General features: G+C 43.0%; 1 protein-coding gene and 1 long non-coding RNA gene across 2 annotated transcripts in view; both read left to right on the top strand.

Annotated features, from left to right (window-relative positions):
- Positions 1–17,486, top strand: part of LOC5501179 (hemicentin-1) — a 68,706-nt gene that overhangs the window by 24,636 nt on the left and 26,584 nt on the right. The gene's annotated exons all lie outside the window — the stretch shown is intronic.
- LOC125572535 lies at positions 16,402–17,105 on the top strand. Its single transcript, XR_007313884.1, has 2 exons — positions 16,402–16,463; positions 16,567–17,105. It is a non-coding gene; the product is annotated as an uncharacterized LOC125572535 (long non-coding RNA).

Here is a 17,486-nt window from a genome sequence, read left to right as displayed (position 1 = left end):
AAAGACAGTCACATATCAGACGAATGTTCTCATGATATTGGCACAAACAAACATTGTTTGGTGTCTAAGAGAAAAGGAGAACATTAACTGGATGAAAAGAATTTACTCAGACCAACTTTCATATCTGGGTGCTCTTTTTTAAAAAGAGCATGAGCTTCTTAAGAGAAAACATCAAGTGCCTTTTCTTAATGTGTTCATTTTTCCCTTTTTACCAACTAGTGACAAAGTCCTTTTTTCCAGGGGCTTGGCATGACACATAATCTTTAGAGTTGAAATCTTTAACTTTAGAAGCTACTTCTGGGGAAATTTTTTTTGTTACCTCTGAAATTTGTTTTTTGACGTTTAGAAATAGCAAGACCTGAAGATGTTTCTGGGGCTTTTAGGCAAACATGGCTTCACTTTACCAACTGCTTTTCCCAGTACTTGGGGTGTAGTATAGGCTTCAACGTTTTATTTGCATTTATCTTTTGCTTCTTGTGCTTTCTTCATTCTGCTTCTCCTTTTCATCTCCCTGTTCCCCTGTCTCATTCTTTCCACTTCTGATGGAGTTAAATATTACTTCTTGCTTCTTTTAACTCTCTTTCTATCTTTGCCTCTTGCTTTATATGCATTGTACTTTTCCACATCTTCTTTTAGTTTTGAACTTTCTCTGCTTGTTTTTGCCATAACTATTTGATATACCTTGATATAACTTTTTGATACCTGAAGTGATTGACATCACTTCGAAGAAAGAAATAGTGATCAGGTTCTGGTCAACCGTCTTGAATCAATGGCATGCTCAAGAGCATGTCATTAATAACAGGACTGCTGACCAGAAGCTGAAAACAATCTTGATTTTTTACATGTAATACTTGGATAATACATATCCATTTTTATTTAACAATGAATGTTAAGCTATAAACTGAGCGATAAATTCACCCTATATTTGATTTATCCAATATTTATCCAAGTTTTCAATAAAGTTTTGGATGAAAAAGAAGCCTATAAAAGTGAACTGACAAAAAAGTCTAATCTAACTTACACAACACAACATCATGCTAAATAAGTCTAGGGCAATAAGAGATATTTATGATTTCTCTTTTAACTTTGAACTCCTATTTGGTGCAACTACCATAGAGTTAAATGTTCAACTCACAGGAAATCCTATTTCTTTAAAGGCAATTGAAAACATGGTTGATAATTGTGTCACGTCTACAACAAACATTAAAAAAATTAAAGCACATTCGACTCTTCGAGGCAACTTTTTCGGCAGAAAGCGGACAGCCATAGAAGAATAGTTTCTAAACACATCTTTCGAAAAAAATAATCCAAAAGACCAGAAGTTCCCTGCAATTTTTCGCTGCAAAGTTGAAATTTATCATTCTTCCAGGGTGCTGAAAAACTGTCGGTCCCCTGAGCGCGGTCGGGGCCTGGACACAATACAGAATACAATGGTCTCAGCAGTTGCCATGGCATTGCATTGTATTTTCTATTGTGTCCAGGCCCTGTCCACTTTCTGCCCAAAAAGTTGCCTCGAAGAGTCGAATATGTGTTTGCCAGGGCATGGAGCTTCCTACCCTGTCATATTTTATTACTAGTGGGGATGAGGTGAACCGAGATGAGGGAGGAAAATCGCCTAAATGGTTATGAATCATGGCTAAAATGGAACCAGATCAATCTACAACAACAACTTCAATAAATTGGATTTATAACAGATATATTCAGTACACAAATTAAAGATTATATTCGATACACAAACATTTCGTCTGGTTTGACGTGAAATAACTAAATAAAGCTTTTCTTTAAATTAAAAAAATCATGATATTCTTTATATGGAATGCAAAACAAGCAATTGTTGACTTCCAACACAATGGAAATGCCCATTAAAAAACTGAAACGAGCAAACAACATAATATGCAGTCCTAACAAGATAAAGATGCAGGGTAATGGGTTATTAGTGCTTGGTTCTACTCTGTTTAACATTTGTTTCAATTTCAGTTGAATGTTGAACTAAATAAATAATCATTTTGCATTCATAGCATTAGAGTAATAGAACGTATCTAAATATGAAAAATCTTCAGAGGCACTCATACTTTACATATTTCCTAGACATTACTGATTGGAAAACTTCTGCCTCTACATGATAAATAATCCCCAAATAGGATCTACATAAACGGTACATAACAATAAATTGGACACAACTACAAAATCATAGTCGTAGTTCCAAAACCTGTTATACCAAATATTTATTATCAGCTAGGATTCTAAAAAAAACGGCTTTGAATTTATTATGCAGCTCAGAGTTGACACCCTGCTGTGAGAAATACTTGAAGCATCGCGAATCCGAATAGAATCCACAGAACAACGAAATCACGCCTATAACGCCTCAACATAGTCTCTAGATAGAATGTACGTTGGGTTGTGTATACTCTAATCCTGAACTTTATTGTAGAATTGACTATGGGCCTATCCGCACTTGTCGAACAAAGTTTGTCTGGCCCGAACAAAAATGATAACAAATTTTGTCTCGGCCAAAAGTTATTAGCTGAAGTACATCCGCACTTATCGGGCCAAACAAATTAATTACAAACCGCCGACGTCAATCAAAATGCATTCTCGTATTTCTGGCGCGAATTAAATTGCACGTGTGGTTTGTTTACCTTTTAATGAATTACATCGCTCTACTCGTGTCGTTTCTGGCAATTTATTCATATTATCGACATCAGCAACAACTTCTACTTCTTCTTTGCTATTGGCAATTTAACGTAATTCACCAGAACGTCATTTTACAACGCATAAATCGGCGAAGACAACGTTTATTTCGACCATACTGGGTTTTGCCTCGGCCATTGCAGTCATGGTTTGAAATTCATTACCGCCAAAGAATAATTCCCGAGAATTTTTTTTATCGCCAGATGAGAATGAAACGCGTATCGTTTGACTTGCTGTTGGCAACAATTACGCCATAATAGTTGAAATAATAGTCCCGAGGAAAGTACGCCATGTTGTGACCTCGATTCACTCTGCGAAGATGAACTTTCCCGCGCAATTCGATCACGTTGGGTTATCAAGTAGGGTGATAATTGACAAAGCTGTCATGTTCGACATGATTTTGACGTTTGGCCTAGTTTTGTAGGGCTCCAAACCTCCCCAGCGGCGTCTTTGTAGTTTGGCCTGGCCGAACAAATTTTGTCTCAGCCGAACAAACGCATCCGCACTTGTTTCTTACAGTTGATGACAGAATTTGTGTCTAAATAAACAAGTTTTGTACAAGTGCGGATGGGCCCTTAGGCTTAGTTAATAGGCAGGCTAGGCAAAAGATATTTTTCTAACTTACTTTATTATGCATTTTGCCAGCTTTAAGATTAAACAAAGTGCTGAAGTATTGAAACTATTGTGATTTACTAATGTAAATATAAAAATGCTTTTATATACTTACCCTGCACTTTGAGTAGAGCCCCTGATGCAGACTGCCCAATAAGGAAGTTCTTTGAGGCGACACGACACTGTATGCTTTTGGTTCCGAATCCATCCGCGCTGTTGTTTACCTTCAGTGTAAATACCACATCATACACGGGAGATGAACCCGAGTACGATGCCGACATTACTCGATTACTGAACGCTGGGTCTTTTCCTGAAACTGTAGAATACATCTCGACCCATGGTCCACCAGCTACAGCCTGTTGCCAGATAGACATCGCTCCAACTTCTTCCCCCGAGTTCAGAGTCACTCTCCATGTCAGTGTGGCGTTCTCGCCATCGTTGAAGCAGACGGACGTGTTGTACTGCCACTGCCATGTAGTAGATGATGCATCTGTCGGATAAAAATGTGTATACATCGAATATCACTTATTCTCGTCAAGTACTCCCAATAGCTAGAAAGATGGGCTGTAAATTTGCCCAACTTTGAAGAACCATTGCTTGAGTATACTAAGTAAACTTAAATCATCATACATACCTGCAACACGGACTAAGGTGACAAAGAAGAATAAAATTGGCATACGCATCCCTGATGCTATCAAAAAATAACTACAAACATGCTTATTTCATGTTATTTGGCCGTGTTTCTAGATGGTTCTATTATAATGTTACTTCCGCGTCGTCTCCACGATATTTTCCTCCTCTCCCATAATGCCTCACGGCATATCATGCGAAAATAACACAGGACTCCCAATATCTTGATGCACATGTTCGTGTGGACTATGTCTGGCTGTTAAACATAACGTCCACGATCAGTCTTTCTTATTAGCACAAATGTTTCATTTTTGTTAAACCATTTTCAACTGAATTTTAATGAGCATTTAAGATGCTTTTGTCTATCATCATTTGGGTCCCCTTCATACATATAGGCCTTATAGGCAAGTATGATACAATATGTTTTGTATTGAGTCAAAGCAACAAACTGACCAACTCAGACAGCGTTTGTGGACAACGTTCTAGCTATTTGGAGTACTTGAGGAGAATAAGTGGTATTCGATGTATACATTTTTTTTATCCGACAGATGCATCATCTACTACATGGCAGTGGCAGTACAACACGTCCGTCTGCTTCAACGATGGCGAGAACGCCACACTGACATGGAGAGTGACTCTGAACTCGGGGGAAGAGATCGGAGCGATGTCTATCTGGCAACAGGCTGTAGCTGGTGGACCATCGGTCGAGATGTATGCAACAACTTCAGGAAAGGACCCAGCGTTCAGTGATCGAGTAATGTCGGCATCGTACTCGGGTTCATCTCCCGTGTATGATGTGGTGTTTACACTGAAGGTAAACAACAGCGCGGATGGATTCGGAACCAAAAGCATACAGTGTCGTGTCGCCTCAAAGAACTTCCTTATTGGGCAGTCTGCATCAGGGGCTCTACTCAAAGTACAGGGTAAGTATATAAAAGCATTTTTATATTTACATTAGTAAATCACAATAGTTTCAATACTTCAGCTCTTTGTTGTAATCTTAAAGCTGGCAAAATGCATAATAAAGTAAGTTAGAAAAAATCTCTTTGGCCTGAGGGCCTTGATACTCGGGCTAATGTTGAGGCGTTATAGGCGTGATTTCGTTGTTCTGTGGATTCTATTCCGATTTGTAATGCTTCAAGTATTTCTCACAGCAGGGTATCAACACTGAGCTGCATAAATTACACTATTATTACACTATTCTAAAAGTGCAGGGTAAGAGATCTTACACAGTCGAATAATTCGAAACTTTGAACATTTAGGAACATAACTAAAATTGCATGCATTTTGTACATAAAAATAATATCCAATCACAGCAGAGTATCCACCCCCTCCCCCTTGTTATTTGTATGCCAAGCTATCACTTGAAACAAAATGGCGGCACAAAGGAGAGTACGATTATACAGCCTAACCGTTTCTTTGAAGCTGTTTGACACCCCGAAAATAATATGCCACATTCAATATTGATAAACACGCACTTATAGTTCACTAAACGCTGAACACAGACCCGGGAAGCACCGTCGACTCGATGCTAATGCGTTGTAATAAGCTAAGTACAGCAACTAAAACACTAGTGTAAAAGTTTTACTTGATACAAAATTGAATAGAGAACTTCTAACTTTGCCCCTCTGTTTTTCTATCAAAATCACGAGGTATTTAAGTTATTTTTAACTGTTCTACAAGAGAGAGAGAGAGAGAGAGGGAGAGGGAGAGGGAGAGGGGGAGAGCGAGCGAGAGAGAGCGAGAGAGAGTGGGAGAGAGCGAGAGAGAGCGAGAGAGAGCGAGAGAGAGCGAGAGAGAGCGAGAGAGAGCGAGAGAGAGAGCGAGAGAGAGAGCGAGAGAGAGAGCGAGAGAGAGAGCGAGAGAGAGAGCGAGAGAGAGAGAGAGAGAGAGAGAGAGAGAGAGAGAGAGAGAGAGAGAGAGAGAGAGAGAGAGAGAGAGAGAGAGAGAGAGAGAGAGAGAGAGAGAGAGTATTTTGACCTAAAAGTGTGGTAAAGCAGCATAAATGATCCTGATTTTGAATGTAATATGCTGAGATTGCATTCTTTCTATTATTTTGTGCCACTAATTTACTTTGTGTATTCTAGCGGGGAATTATGTGATCCTGTGCTTTGCACTTCTGCACCAGAAATTAATCATGTAGCCACCATCATCTCCAGAAAACCAACCCAACAACCCCTTTCCAAATACTCCAAAGCCTTAAGCAGACATACTGTATGAGAAAACTTTGGTGACAGTTAACTTATATGATGTCTTCAGAAGAAAATCACCCCCATTTCCACCCCTGGATCTGTCTCTATCTGGATGTGTTCATTAGAAATAAGGTATAGACATGAAAGCCCTACAGAAAATATAGGACAACAGACAGAATCATTTTCAAACATTTAAAATTATGAGCGAGAGAGAGAGGGGGGTGGCTTAAACTTGAACAACCTATTCTGGGTGCAAGTTTACTTGTGTGACCGACCACAGTCATTGTACTCCACTGGACACTAGAATCTTTTAAAAAGCTTATCTTTCTCAGTCCACCCAAAATGTAGTTTTCATAATTTAATTCTTTATCATCAGGGCATTGACTATAGATTTTCAAGTGAGACAGTATTTAGAATTAGGAGTGTGATATTTTTTTGGACACAACCCATGTATTCTAGCGTAAAAAGGAACTTAAAAAAGAAATCAAAGGTGCTAAGCAATGACTTAATAGTTTTTATAATAGTTTTTAGTACTTTACTAAATTGTTGGTCAACCCTTCTTGTAAATAACCAGTGTGTGTAAGTGTTTAACCTTACACATCCCTGGTATAACTTTCCCTCCTGGTAAAATTTCATTTTTCATGTCAACTAACTGAAATTCATAAATATTGTTAGATTTTACAAGTCTTGTGCACCATAGAAACCATTCTGCATTATTTTGGCCTAAAAGTGTGGTAAAGCAGCAGATTATGATCATGATTTTGAATTAAATATGCTGAGATTGCATTTTTTCTTTTATTTTGTGCCACCAATTTACTTTGTGTATTCTAGCAGGGAATTATGTGATCCTGTGATTAGCATGTGTGCACCAGAAATTAAAACTAGCCACCATCATCTCCAGAGAACCAACCCAACAACCCCTTTCCAAATACTCCAAAGCATTAAGCAGACAATATATGAGAAAAATTTGGTGACAGTTAACTTATATGATGTCTTCGGAAGAAAATCACCCCCATTCCAACCCCTGGATCTGTCTCTGTATGGATGTGTTCATTAGAAATGAGGTATAGAGACATGAAGCCCTACAGAAAATATAGGACAACAGACAGGATCATTTTCGAACATTAAAAATTGTATTTTTGATATTAAATCAGCCATGCTATTTTAGCCTGACAATGTTTTGAAAATTACATTAAATCAGGCATCCTATTTTAGCCTGACAATGTTTTGAAAATTACAAAATAATATAACTGAATGATCAATTGTCAATTTCACCCACATGAACTCTCTATTTTTAAACAGAAATTCTGTCCGCTTGACTAAAGGATGGAACTTAGTTTACATGAACATTTTTCATCTTTATAAAATAAAAGATAACTGTAGTATTCGCTCGCAGTGAGAGGGAAAACCGTGTGTACAAACTCAACGTTTTATTCAAGATGGCGACTCACTCAACTCAGTTACAAACACGTACCCCAACATGCAATGCGGGCGCTCCACAGGTATACCGAATACTACATCTTCCCCCAAGTATGGACTGCCATACTTAATAACAAATTTTGGGAGCTGAAGCAAGCTTAACGTCTAAACTGTAACATGTTCTAGAAACCACTAATAAAGCCTACTGTATAGCTAATGTTTTAAGTTTTCAAATGTTTATAATGTTCTTACAAGTCCAAACGCTTTGGAGGTCTGACAATTCGACCAGATCGGGTTGTCTGAGATACACGAGTGATGGCTGGAGTAGACGACTCTGTACTGATTGTTGGCAAAGGCGGCTGAGGACTCGGCCACTCTTCATCGGTGTCGTCTGCTTGTTCGGTTGGTTCCGCCGTATGCTCTTCGGTGGTGGATACCAGAGCTGACCGATTCCTGCGAAGAATCCCTTCACCCGTTTTCACCAGATATGATCTGGGGTACTGTGTCGGTGATAGCACTTTGCCTAGTTTCGATTGGTCTTTGACCCACACAGTGATACAGCTCTATGTCGTCTGTTGAAGGAAACAACTTGCTTGTTCCTGTATGTAGGAAGACATATTTCTCGGCTGTAGCGTGCTTGGAAGTACAGGTAGCTGCGTTTTAAGCTTTCGCCCATGAGAAGCTCACTTGGCGATAAACCATTTTGTAAAGGTGTAGAGCGATACGAAAAGAGAGCAAGACCAATGTCCTTGTTCTTCTTAAGCAGTTCCTTAATCGTACCAACTGCTCTCTCTGCTTCTCTATTAGCAGGAGCATACTTAGGTGAGCTAGTATAATGGATAAAGGCGTACGTATCCGCAAACTTGCTGAATATTTCCGGGACAAACTGAGGACCATTGTCCGAAATAGCAATGTCTGGAATTCCGTGTGTTGCAAATAGTTCCTTAAGAACATTGATGACATTTTTAGATGTTTCACTGTAAAGTCTCTTTATCTCTATCCAACGAGGATAGTAATCCATATCAATTCTCTCCCATGGGCGTGATGGAAAGGAACTTGGCAGAAGTGGCTCACGCTGGTCTTGTTTAACCTTTGCACATGTGCCGCATTAGAAACCATGTCTTGAATACTGGTAGAGGATTTCAAGCCTCATGGACCGGGGTATGACGATCCGCTCGTCATACAGCAAGATATCATCCACGACTGCTAGTTGGCTCTGTGCCTCCCAATATGGCTGCATGAGGGGCCTATGTGGCATATCAGCAGGCCATCCTTCCATACAATACCTACGAATGAGGGAGCACTCTTTCTGTGAGTATTTCTGTGAGACGGTTTGGCGTTGCAGGAAGTCCATGTAATGTCTTACCCACATAGCTCTCAACTTCTCCAACCAACATGACGTCTTCCGGTAGTGGCTTTCCTACTGGCGCTCTCGACAGTGCATCCGCTGTGAGCTGCTGTTTACCTGGAACATAGACTACGTGGGGACTGAAACGCACTAGTCTAAGTTGGAATCTCTTTATGCGAGGCTGCATCTTGCATAATTCAGTTGTATAAAGCAAAGTTACTAGAGGATTGTGATCTGTCTCTAGCGTGAACTCAAGACCTAACCCATACTGCGCAAACCTTTCACAGGCCCAAGTAGCTGCTAAGGCTTCCTTTTCAATAACCGCATACCTCTGCTCTGTCTCCGACAGAGAACGGGACGCGTAGTACACAGGACAACGGGAGCCATCGTCCGCTATCTGTATCAGGACTGCACCAATTCCTGCGTTTGATGCATCTGCTGCGATTATGGTCTCACGCTTCGGACTGTAGAGCGCTAACACCTCCGATGATGACCGGACCTCCTTAATCCTTTGGAATGCCTGTTGCTGGTCTGGACCCCATAGCCATCTTTATGAAGCAGCTGGCGCAGTGTACCGTGGAGATCTGCTAGTCTAGGCACGAACTTAGCAACATGGTTGACCATACCTAGGAACCTTTGGAGCTCTGCGACGGTTGTCGGTACTGGGTACCTGGTGATGGCATCTGTCTTACTGGGGTCGACGTAAATGCCACTACCGTCAATGATGTGTGCCAGGAACTTGATTGACCGTTTGTTAAACTCGCATTTGCTGTTTAGTGTCATCCCTGCATCCTGGATACGGTTTAGGACCGCTCGTACACGTTTGTCATGTTCTGCTTGGTCCTTCCCATGGATTAAGATGTCATCCATCTGGCACACTACACCATCTAGTCCCTCCAGGATACCAGACATGTCGCGTTGGAAGAACTCAGGTGCGCTGCTTATCCCAAATGGCAGCCTGTTTGTTGAGTATGCAGGAAGGTGTGAATGAACCTTTATTTAGCATATAATCAACGAGCCTGTTCATACAGCTGGAAAACACTCTGGACGGCTAAGTAACCGCGCTCCTGCACAGGGTACCCAACGTGTGGTACACAACATATATGACATTCCCCCCTCTTCTAAGGAAGCTGTAGGGTCGATACCATATCTTGTGGCCAATGGTGAAGCATCGTGACGGTTGTGATAGTGCAGGTGCCGTCTTAGGAGATGCTGGTCTGTATGGTGACAACAAATCTAAACGTGTGCGCAGGTTTCTTCCCAACATCAGTTTGGCCGGTATTTGCTGGGTAGTTGCATTAGAGGTGTTGCGCTGTTTCAAGAGGAAGTCGGCAATGATCTGCGATGGAGGACCCTGCCCGGCTTCGTATGCCAACTTGAAGGTTTGGACGAATCTTTCAGCCTGGCCGTTGCTCTTTGGGTGGTACGGTGCTGTAGTGGTGTGTTTAACGCCGTTCTGCTTCATGAACTTGTCGGAAGCTTCTGAAGTGAATTGTGGGCCATTGTCACTGACTACGTGAATGGGTAGCCCGAAACGTGCAAAGAGATCATGAAGAACCTTGATGGTTGCGGAGCTCGAGTCATGCGCATGGGAACTATTTCCAGCCATTTGGAGTAAGCGTCAACAACAACTAGAAAATGTATGCCATCCACGGGTCCGGCAAAGTCAATGTGTATCCTCTCCCATGGTGCTTGTGGGTATGCCCATGGGTGGTACCGCGATGGGGGTGCATTCCGTGTGGCGTTGCACGGTCCACAACTCTTTGCCAGGTCCTCAATGTCGTTATCTATTCCTGGCCACCATATGTGGCCACGGGCAAGCTCCTTCATCTTGACAATTCCTTAATGACCCTCGTGTAGCTCGTCGAGAGTGCGTGCTCTCAGTGCGCTCGGAATGACAACGCGATGGCCTCGAATGACACATCCCTCGTGAAGAGATAGTTCGGGTGCACACGTCAGGAACGGCTTCACATTGTCGCTCGGGATCGTGCGAGGGAATCCGTTCAGCACATAATCATGTACTTCGTGAAGCAAGGGTCAGCTGCCATGTGCTCTCTTATGTCATCTGCTGTGACGGGAAGACGATCCATCTGTTCCACTTGGTATAAATCGGCGAGGTCAAAATACCCATCCTTGGGAGCCTTGTGTTGGGGGAGGCGAGAAAGAGCATCTGCGCCGGAGTGGTCATTAGATGACCTGTATTGGATATCATACAAGTATGCCGATAACTTGGTGGCCCATCGTTGCATGCGCATGGCTGCTATGGGAGGGATTCCTCTCTTGGGGTCCAGTATGGCCATGAGCGGCTGGTGGTCCGTTCTGAGGGTGAAGTTGCGTCCGTAGAGGTAGATATGGAATCTGGTAACGCCAAAGACTATGGAGAGGGCTTCTTTGTCGATCTGTGCGTATTTCTTCTCGCTGCTGTTCATTGTTCGCGAGGCAAACGCGATGGGACGCTCTGTTCCATCAGGGATTTGGTGCGACAGAACAGCGCCCAGGCCGTATGCCGACGCATCACAGTCGAGTATGATTGGGAGATGTGGGTTATAGGGTACCAGCACGTTGTCAACTGTGATCATTGATTTGACTTTGGTGAAAGCTTTCTGGCATTTGGCACTCCAGCACCACTTGGTGTCCTTCTTCAGCAGTTGATGAAGAGGTTGTAAGACCTGTGATAGGTTGGGTAGGAACTTCTGGTAGTAGTTTACCAGGCCTAAGAACGCACGGAGCTGGGTTACATCTCCGTGATGGTGATGGTGCCGTCTTGATGGCTTCTACCTTGTCACTCGTGGGGTGGATTCCGTCTTTGTCGATGACGTGGCCGAGGTATTTCAGCGATGGCTGCATGAATTTGCACTTCTCTCGTTGTGCTGTGAGACCGTTGGCGTGTTGGCGTCGCAAAACTTCTTCCAGGTTTGTAAGGTGTTCTTCGCTGTCTCTTCCTGTCACCAGGATGTCGTCTTGGTAACACAATACTTGTGGAAGGTCCTTGAAAATTCTGTCCATCTGTCGCTGGAAAATAGCTGCTGAGGACGCTACGCCAAATGGAAATCGATTGTAGGCGTACAATCCTTTGTGAGTGGTCAGGGTTGTGAACTGTTTAGCAGAGTCGTCGAGTGGTATCTGGGAGTATGCTTTGGTAAGGTCTAACTTAGAAAAGAAAGACCCACCGTTCATTTTTTCTTGCAGATCATCTAGGGTTGGAAGGGGATAGGAATCGGCCACTAGCTCAGGGTTTAACGTGACCTTGAAATCCCCGCATAGGCGTATACCACCAGATTTCTTCACCACCGGTGAACAGGTGTTGCCCATTCGCTATTGGGGATAGGAGAGATTATCCCCTGTTTTTCTAAGTGAGTTTTTCTCTAGTTCTGTTTCCACCTGGTGCCGGATGGCAAAAGGAACTGTGCGGTGCTTTTGGTGTACTGGAGTTGCCCCATCACGGACGTGTAGCTGCGCATCATATCCCTTGAGACAGCCTAGTTCGTCGCTGAAAACATCTTGATACCTCTCTGTCAGGTCTGACAGTGCAGTGTTCTTGCCTTGAACCAACTTTATTGATGGCCAATCGAGTTTGAATAGGCGCAGCCAAGAGCGACCAAAGAGTGCAACTCTAGGTTTATCCACGACATACACCTTTGCCTCACAGCATTGTTCGTTATAACTAATGTTCGCGCTGACCACACCCATAGGGACTATTATCTCATTACCATACGTGCGAAGCTTTACTTTAGCGGGTTTGAGCTCTAGGTATTTGCATGTACTCTCGTAAACATTGCGCGGGATGATTGACACTGACGAACCTGTGTCCAGTTCCATGCTAACCGGGGACCCTTCAATGTTGACTTGTACTAGAATAGGGGGACTGGTTGTATCATATTTGAAAATGTGTAAGCACTGGATCTCATCTTGCTCCCCCTCTGAGATATCCTGCTCTACGCAGTGGGTGGGTTTGGTCTTGCTTGGGATGCTCTTTTTGCGATTGGTACTGGACATGCAGATATCAGAAATATGCCCGCGCTTGTTGCATATGCGGCAAATGGCATTGTAGAACTTACAGTCCCTGCGCGCGTGTGTGTTTTTGCCACAGCTCATACATTTCTGTGGGGTTTACTCCATTTTGAAAACGCGGGACTGATGTGGCCGGGCAGATTCGGGAGTCTGGGCTCCAGTCTCAGGGATTGTGTGTGCTTGGTGGAATGCATTTGCACCTTTCCCTGCCTGTTCCATTGCTTTGGCGATGGTGACTGCTTTTTCTAGGATTAAATCGCGCTCGCACAGCAATTTCTTAGAAATAGATTCATTTGCTAAACCACAAACAAATCGACCGCGGAGGGCCTGGGGAAGAAATTCCCCAAAATTACAATGTTCAGTCATTTGTTTCAATGAGGCCTCAAATGCGTTGATATCTTCGCCAAGCGCTTGATTTCTTTGGTGGAATTTGTAACGCTCTGCAATTTCGAGCGGGGGTAGTGATAAATGACCCTTAAGAATTTCTCTGATCTCTTGGTATGTTTTGTCCTTGGGTTTTCTGGGTGAGGTCAGACCTCGTAACAGATTGTAGGTTTTGGGACCGATTAAACTAAGTAGCGAGGCTGTCTTTTTGTCTTCATTTATGTTGTTAGCATCAAAGAATAGCTCTAACTGTTCAACGTAACAAGTGAACGTTTCTGTGGCTTCGTCAAACGTCTGCATGTTGCCTATCGTATGACTGGCAGCCATCTTGAATTCCGTAAGATTTGATCGAGGAGTAAATGCAGGAATTGCATTGTTTACTTACGATCCTTTGGTCGTTGAGTCCTTCACCAGCTCGTCGCCAGTTGTTGAGTATGTAGGAAGGTGTGAATGAACCTTTATTTAGCATATAATCAACGAGCCTGTTCATACAGCTGGAAGACACTCTGGCCGGCTAAGTAACCGCGCTCCCGCACAGGGTACCCAACGTGTGGTACACAACATATATGACACTGTTGAAACAAAATCTGCCAAAGGGGGTTATGAATGTGGTCAATAATTTTGACTGTTCATCAAGGGGAATATGCCAAAACCCACTATTAGCGTCGAGTTTACTAAAGACCTTCCCCTGGGATAGTTTGGATAAACTTTCATCCACAGATGGCATCGGGTGTATTTCCCGCTTGACCCCTTTATTAAGCTGAGTCAGATCCACGCAGATTCGCACTCTGCCATTGGGTTTGGGAACACAAACAATACCCGAACACCACTCAGTGGGCACGGTCACGGGTGAGATAACGTTTTGTTTTAACATTGTCTCTATCTCTTCCTTTACCTTTGGCAACAGGGGATGGGGTACCTTTCTGGGAGTATACAAGCAAACTGGGACTGCCTCATCACGTAATGTTATGCGATATTCTGTTGCGATCTTCCCTAGACCTTGAAATAACTTGGGAAATTCCTTACGGAAGTCTGGGAGTGACTGGAGAACTTTCCCCACACCATTAAGCTTCACCAGCCCCAAGTCTACACAAACTTTCTTACTCAGTAAAGAGCAGGACTGGTTTCCAATAACATACATGCGTTCCTGGGTTTTGCTTTGGCGATATTTCAGGGTAGCCTGAAAAGTTCCAATAACCTCAAGATTAGTCCCTCCTGGCCCCCTAAGTGTTTGCTGAGGTTTGTCTAGCTTCATCCCCTTAAACCATGGAACTGAGTCACTTAGAACACAGACAAAGGCACCTGTTTCTAGTTTAAACTTTGTGTTGGGATCATTTACCCCTATTTGAGCAATCCAGGGATCATTTGCTTTCCTTGTAACCTCCCCAAGAAACAAGAAATCTTCTTCCCCAGGGCTTTCAACTTCATGAACATTTTTAGGGGCTGGGGCTTTCGTTTTGCTTTCGCAGACCCTCTGATAATGACCTTTCTTGTGGCATTTCTTGCATGTCGCTAACCTAGCAGGGCAATCCTTTCTTTCGTGAGGTTTATTGCCACAGAAATGACACTTCTTACTCCCTTGGGAACCCCCCTTGGGACTAGGTTTAGCTTTCTTTCGGTTATTTTGGGGTTGTTTTCTCCTGATAAAGTCTACACTAGAATCAGACTTGTTTATCTCCCCCCGAACCAGATCTCTGTTCTCCTTTCTCATCTCGTTCATTCTACACTGTTCAATAGCCTGGGCAAGAGTTAGATCTGCTTTCTGTTGCAGTCTGTCCGAGAGATTTTCGTCTAAAACTCCCACTACGAGGCGATCCCGGATCAACCCTTCTTTCAGAGTAGAGTAATTGCATTCATCTGCTAGGCGATATAAATCTTGTATGAAGGAGTCAATGGACTCACCTGGCTTCTGAACTCGCCTGTTGAATCGAGCCCTGTCCACAAAAACGTTTCGGCGTGCGCCAAAATACGTCTCGAGTGCCGTTTTCATCTCACTAAAACTCGCCATCGATTCGTCGACTTTCAACGTCGCTAAAATATCATCTGCACAGTCTCCCATAGCGTAGAGTAGAGTGCTGACCTGCTCGGTATCCGTCTTGTCTTTGAGTCCCGAAGCAGTCCTGTACCGTTCAAATCTCTTGATCCATTTCGTCCAGTTCTCAATTTGCTCGAGGCCCTGTTTGCCCGAAGCGAATTTTTCCGGAAGAGGAAACTGTATCTGGAGTTTATGAGAGCTTGAGGCATCTTCTGGCATTTCTGCTTTTAAAACGCCGCCACCATGTAGTATCCGCTCGTAGTGAGAGGGAAAACCGAGTGTCCAGACTCAACGTTTTATTCAAGATGGCGACTCACTCAACTCAGTTACAAACACGTGCCCCAACATGCAATGCGGGCGCTACACAGGTATACCGAATACTACAGGGGGTGCGTTCGCACCCCCGCACTCTCCCCCCCCTGGGTACGGGCCTGTTGCTGTCACGCAACGGATAATCAGATAAGGACTGAAGGTCACCATCTAATGTCAAGCAAGCGTCGCGATATTTGCATACTCGGCATAGACATACATTGCTTGCCAGAGAGCTATTTGATCTGGTGGATCTCTCGCAAAAGCACGACGATGTGTATATTTGTGCGGCATTTGCTCATCTTTATCTCGGCAGGTAATTGATTAGAATATGGAGCATGATTAGAGAGAGCTAGAGGCTCAGGAAACTACATGTGATGATTCATTAAAAACGCCCATAAGTGATTTTCACTCATTATGGCTGACAATTTTTAAACGCATGTAGAGTGTGCTCCAGAAGATACATGGCTATGGCAGTACAACACGTCCGTCTGCTACAACGATGGCGAGAATGCCACCCTGATATGGAGAGTGACTCTGAATCCGGGAGAAAGCTACCTGAACGTGAAGATCAACCAAGTTGACACTGTTGGAGGTATATTGAGGGTAATGTTCACCAAAAACGGACCAGACTCTGCGTTCAGTCACCGAACGATGGGTTTATCTGTGGTGACTGACTCGAGTGGATCTCGGCCTGTTGTCAGTGTTGTATTCACTCTTGCGAATCTTAGCAGCACCGTCGATGGGTTTGGATCCTTTAACTTGCGAGCTGCTCTTAGTACTTTACCTGATGGTACTTTTGATGGCAGAGACACACTACTACAGGTACAAGGTAATTATCATTATGGATAAAAAAGTTGACGTTTTTTAGAGATCATTCAAATAGATGCCGTTTGGGGTGGATGAGCATCATCCTTATTTTGCATTTTTTGTAGTTGAGTTTTTTCTGCTCCGATGAAAGATTGCTGTGTCATTATTCCACATCTATTTTGGCTTTTTATCACGCCATGCAAGATGGATTCAGTCATACAACATCGACAAATGCAGGCCTTCCTACCCAAACGACAATTTGCTGTCACGCAACGGATAAAACGGATAATCAGATGAGGACTGGAGGTCACCAACTTATATCAAGCATAGCGTCGCAATATTTGATACTTGGCATAGACATGCATCGCTTGCCAGAGAGCCATTTTCTTATGAATATCTTGCAAAAGCACGACGATGTTTCTACATGAGTGGTATTTGCTCATCTTCATTTCGATACTTGGACGATCCGCAGGTAATTGACTGCAATATTGAGCATGGTTAGAGAGACCTAGGCTCAGGAAACCGCATATGATGTCGAATGATGAGTAGTTCATTTCCTTATAAATTTCCGGCTAGTGCATGGTTGATTGAAAAGTGATTTTCACTCTTTATTCCTGACAATTTTTAACACGCCTTAAGAGAATGATCATATTGTTGATAAAAATTATCGTCTATTTGTGTTGAATTTAGCATCTTCTTTCTCATTCTTTTTATGGAGATGCTCCGATGACAAATTGTCATAATTACACCTTTGTTGTACTTTTTATCGCTCCTTGCAATATGAATTCATCAAGAATTAGATACAATAGAACATCGACAAATACAGACCTTCCGACCAAAACGACAACTTGCTGTCACGCAACGGATAATCAGATGAGGGCTGGAGGTCACCATCTTATCTCAAGCAAGCGTCCCGATATTTGCATTACTCGGCATAGACATGCACCGCTTCCGAAAAGCTATTTCCTTATGAATATCTTGCAGAAGCATGACAACGTGTCTATGTCCGTGGTATTTGCTCATCTTCATTTGGGTACTTGGGCGA

The sequence above is a fragment of the Nematostella vectensis genome, chromosome 9, assembly GCF_932526225.1.
Source record: "Nematostella vectensis chromosome 9, jaNemVect1.1, whole genome shotgun sequence".
Lineage (NCBI taxonomy): Eukaryota > Metazoa > Cnidaria > Anthozoa > Actiniaria > Edwardsiidae > Nematostella > Nematostella vectensis.
The sequence above is the reverse complement of the archived record's forward strand: the minus strand, read 5'-3'. Positions and strand labels throughout refer to the sequence as shown.